Below are 5450 nucleotides of genomic sequence, written 5' to 3'. Positions count from 1 at the left end.
TTTTCAAATAAAATTAATCAAAATTCATCTATTTCATCTGCCGCAGAAAGACTTTATACTAAAATTGTGATAAAAATTTAACTAAACCATAATTTGGTCATATGCTTAGTTCCAGAGAAAACTCCGACACCGAAAACTTAGTAATATATTTCTATTTATCCATAAGGCAAAAATGATTTTCAATACATTTAGTAATATTTACTTTTAATGTTATTAAATGATTTCTAAAAGTGGTACGAGAACTGACTATAAAAATAATAATAATAAAGATACTTTAATAATATTTGACATGTTAGTTTTGCAGGACGGTTTTCAATTTGATCCACCCACCAGATTGTTACTTATATAATTACAAAACTATTTATTAACAAGTGTTTTTGTTAGTTGAGGACGAATGATATTCTATCGAAACAATATGAAAAGAAATATTAACAATTTCTTTGACAGTTTAAAGTAATTTCGAAAACATTTGAAACTAAAATGACACAACACACCGAACAATTTAAATGACAATTCAGTTATCACAACTACACCTATTAGTGTACGTGTGTGTGTGTATGAGATAGATAGATATGTATACATGAGTGCGTGATTTGATTCATCTCTACGACGAATTCCTATAAACATCACACACCAACTGGATATTCCACATGCCTTTACACAGAACAATATATCCAATAGAGACAACAAACCACTGCGTGATCATTCGACATGCTAGAAATAACAACTAACATTTCACTAAAATCCTACACCGTACTTGTTTTTCTTTCCTTCTTATTACAAACGAATTGAGGGGTACAAACATGATAAGTATAATAATGATAATAATAATAATAATAATAATAATATGGAACGGTCACAAATGGAATGGCTCTGATTGCCAAATAACAATTTTTCAAAAAAGAATGGTTTAAAAAAGAAAGTAAGAAAGGCTGGGGAAAGACAGATAATTGAAGGATGAAAGAAATAAAGAATGGAAAAAATACAAGATATCTGGATAATTGCAAAGTGTAGTAACATAGTAATAACGATACATGTGACATGGAATAATTGGACACAGTAAAAATGCAGCATGGCAAAAATACACATAACAACATAATGTAATACAATACAATACAATATTAAAAAAGGTACAATGAAAAGATTAAAAATCAGTAGCAATAATACTCACTGCTGTCGCCAATAATTAGTAATTTAAAGAGGTGATCGTACTCGTTGGCCATCCTGCTGAAATAAAAGTGTTGTTGTTAGCTAAGATAGCGCACTGTTTGTTTTTTAGTCTCCTTTAAAAATAAGAAGTATTTATCGTCTCTCTTTTCTATTACCCTATGTTCCGCCGAAGACAAAGCGAGACGGAGAGGGAAAAGAGAGAGACAGATAGAGATAGAAACACACAGAGATTAAAGAGGGAGTTTGTAAAAGAGAGATTAATAGAGAGAAAGATATAGGGAGACAGAGATTGTGATTAATGATGCTACAAACACACAACAGAGTCCAGTAACAACCCTCCCGGATGAAAGTTCTTTTATAACAGTAGTAGTAATAGTAGTAGTAGTAGTGATAACATTACTACTTTAGTGCTACTGCTATTACAAACCTGAAGCCAGCGACTAATAATGATTATAAATATCGATTTCTAACCAAAGGTACAAGGTATTAAATCTAAGAAAGCGGAGCAGGGGTAGGGAAGGCTACAGATGCTCATTTCCGAATATCCTCAGAGTATAACAGGTATTCTGAAATAATATTGTTTCATTTCGCAACATGTTAACTGTGGACACTAATTATTAATACGATAGTGTTATTGATGATAATGATGATGATGATAGTAGTAGTAGTAGTAGCAGTGTCCTAATAGGGTGGGTCTTCTGAACCAAACCAAAAAAAAAAGGACACTGCCTAAACGGAATAATAAATATTATTACGATGAACAGAATCAACATAGCGTAAAGAGTTCTTCAAAAAAGAATTCTTTTTAATATGCATGACAAATATATTCATATAATTATAACTTCCTTAAAGTTACTATTTAAATAATTGCAGTTTGAAAACAAAACAAACTTACATGATCTCTAATGAAATAGAAAGCTATTAAAGGGCAGGTACTCTTATAGGACACACGCATATATATGTATATGTGTGTGTAATAACGGTAGTCTAGCGTTTTAGGACAGGCTACCAATGCTAACTACAAAGCTATCACTATGCATATTATTTTGGGCCGGAAGTTAGAGAGATTTCTGGTATCTACTACGCATGCTCGCTAGATTGTCAACGACTTCATAACACAGATGCCACTCCTTGACTTTGGAGTGTTAATACCATGTGCCTTATTTGAGGTTGTGCTATGTGTGTGACATCCTGTTTGCGACTCATGACGCACGCATTTATCCATATGACGGATAAAAACGTATCTGTCACACTTTAGACTTGGCATTTACGTGTTCTTTTTACTAAAGTTCTACGAACTAGCGCTCAAGAATTTATTTTAAAAAACCCTTGAGGGCGGTGCCCCAACATGGTCGCAATCTAAGGAAAAGATAAAAGCGTGTATATATATATATATATATATATATAGTTGCACCAATACTTTGGTTCAAATTCTGCAGTTCTCGACTTCATGAGTTTCACACTGCGGTATATATGGTACACATAGTTAAGGAAGAATAGTAATGCGGTATAATTTTCCCTGCTGTTAAAATGTTAAATCGTTTTAGTCACGTGAAATTTGCTAAGGTTCTCTCTGCCTACGTCTGCATACTGTGTAAAAATAAGATATATTTTTGTGTTGTTCGGCATTTAGTGTCAGTTTATATACCATGCTATTCGAGATTTACAGTATTTCTAAACCTGCCGTTTATTAACATGAATTCTAAACGAGAGAGTAATAATGCTAGCAGAAATAGTAAAGGTACAAAGAACAAGGAAAGTTATTAAAGAAGACGTGGCTACGTGGTAAGAAGCTTCCTTACCAACCTCATGGTTTTGGGTTCAGTCCCACTCTTTGGCACCGTGGGCAGGTGTCTACTACTATAACCTTGGCCCAGCCAAATTCTTGAGTGCATTTGGTAAACGGAAACTGAAAGAAGCCTGTCGTATATATGTGTGTGTCTTTGTGCTTGTGTTTCCCCCACCACCACCACCACCATCATTACTTAACCGGCGTTGGTGTGTTTACGTCCCCATAACTTAGTGGGTTGGTAAAGGTGATCGATAGATCGATGGCTTTAAAAAAAAAGTTTTGTGGTCGATTCATTTGACTAAATCCTTTGAGTCAGTGCCCCAGTATGGCCACAGTCTAATGACTGAAACAAGTAAAAGAATAAAAGAGTAAAAGAATAAAACAAGTTTGGTAGAGTTCTTCATATCCCAAAATTGAAATGCATGACAAATCACCATATCTTGACAGCCAATGTTGGTGTGTTTACATCCCCCATAACTTAGCAGTCTGGCAAAAGATATAGAATAAGTAGGCTTACAAAGAATAATTCCTGGAGTCCATTGCTTCAACTAAAAATCGTTTTAGGTCATGCGCCAGCATAACCATTGTCAAAGTGACTGAAACAAGTAAAAGAATAAAGAAACTCCATTTTAAAGTCTGTTTATTGCCTGTATTTTGAATTTTAACATGTTAATACAAAGAGCATTTAAATGCATCTGTCAATGCAAAAGTTCTACATCTAAAATAAGTGCAGAAAGTTTTAGCTTCTTACATAGTTGTCCATTGATACAATGATGTTCTTCTAGTTGTCTACTTAACCCATTACCTCCCATAATTCTATTAACTGGAATTTTTTTCATGAAACTTTGATTTCTAGCATAAAACAGCCTTAGAAACACGCTGGAATGATCAAAATAACATTTTAAATAGAAATAAGCAAGATATTGGGTGAAAAATTAGCAAGCCTCATTTGAATATCAGAGAAATATACCTAGTAGATATAGCAAAAAGTTAGATATGTGTAAATATTGACAGATAATTATGAAATTTGTAATTTTTAAGTGATCTCATTCATATGAGATCACTGGTAGGTTATGGGTTAACTGAAATTAAGAGAGAGAATGAAAGAAAAAGACAAAGAGAAAGAAAAATTGATAGGCAGATATATAGATACAGAAAGATCACTTGCCAAAGAGTAAGAGAAATGACATATCTTGTTTTTAAATAAGTAACTTATGAAAAAATACCCAAATATTTGTAAGTTTTTCCGAAAAACATTGTAATTAACATTGTATTTCTTTAGCATTTTCTGGGTTTTCTTTATTATTATTATTATTATTATTATTATTATTATTATTATTGCAGTTCCTATTGTCATTTCTTTTTCCATCAGTATTTTCATTTCTCTAATTGAGTTCCTAGAAAATCTTTCTTCTTTTCGCCTGCATACAGTATATCCATTTAGTTATTTAAATAATTTCATACTTCTTTTCCGAGAAATGAAAAATCAAAACTTTTAAGCCGTATAACATATTTGACAAAAGATTTTTATAAATATATATATCGTACCCTAGTGGTCAGTTAATACAAGGGAGACAATCATTTCTTCATAGTATTTGGTGGGATCAGAAGTTTGAATTTGATATTAACAAAAAAGATGCATAAAATTGTAATCTTATAATAATTCTGCTTGTTCTTCTGTTGCTTAGCCTGTCCATGACGTTTTCACATGATTAGTTAAAGGAGGAGGGGGGGCAGGAGAGATGAAATGTGTAATTTTTGTTCAACTAAGTTTTTTTCCCTCCGTTATTTAGCCCATCTGTTGTGTTTTCACATGTTTAGTTGAAGGGAAAGGTGAATAGTGAGAGAAAAAGAGGGTAAGGTGAGGACTGAGAGAGAAAGAGGGAAAGTGCTGTGTATTAAGTCTATAACATTGTGCACAAAGTACCGTAAATCCTCGAGTATAGTCCGCCCTTGAGTATAATACACGGGATTTTTAGGAGGCTGTACCTCTGAAAAACCTAAACCTTGTGTATAATACGCACCCCTTCTCCAACTTGAGTCAAGGAGGTCTATATAACGTCCTTGGTTTGTAAACATATATATGGTAATGTCATTTATTATTATTGTATATATAACATGATGCAAACGTGTAGCTTTATTGTGCTCTTTGTTTGGAAAAAGTAAAGAAATAACAGTAATAAAGTCAGTGAAAAATAAATATTAAGTAAATTGCCTTTACATATTTGTCACTATCAGTTACAAGCCCGACATCACAAAATGTGTCTTAATAAACATTGCCGGATAGCAAATAGAGACTCGGACATTGCTTAGAAAATATTTTTCATTTTTTACCTCATATATAGTACGCACTAGGGATTTTGACCGTTAAATTTTGGGAAAAACATGCGGATTATACTCGAGGATTTACGGTGTATAAAGTGCATTAAGTAATCATCGTATTCCAATTTCCTACATTTTTCAATGATTTGGAGATGAGCGACTATCG

General features: G+C 32.8%; 1 non-coding gene across 1 annotated transcript; it reads right to left on the bottom strand.

The window, feature by feature from the left end:
- Window positions 1-374: 374 nt before the first annotated feature.
- On the bottom strand, window positions 375-3021 carry LOC106872328 (uncharacterized). Its single transcript, XR_016244773.1, has 2 exons — window positions 2066-3021; window positions 375-1227 (listed from the first exon to the last, which is right to left on the bottom strand). It is a non-coding gene; the product is annotated as an uncharacterized LOC106872328 (transcript).
- Between the last annotated feature and the right edge of the window lie 2429 nt (window positions 3022-5450).

This window comes from Octopus bimaculoides, chromosome Z, assembly GCF_046866305.1.
Source record: "Octopus bimaculoides isolate indiv1 chromosome Z, ASM4686630v1, whole genome shotgun sequence".
Classification (NCBI taxonomy): Eukaryota; Metazoa; Mollusca; class Cephalopoda; order Octopoda; family Octopodidae; genus Octopus; species Octopus bimaculoides.
Note: the sequence above shows the minus strand (reverse complement) of the source record. Positions and strands in the feature narration are given on the sequence as shown.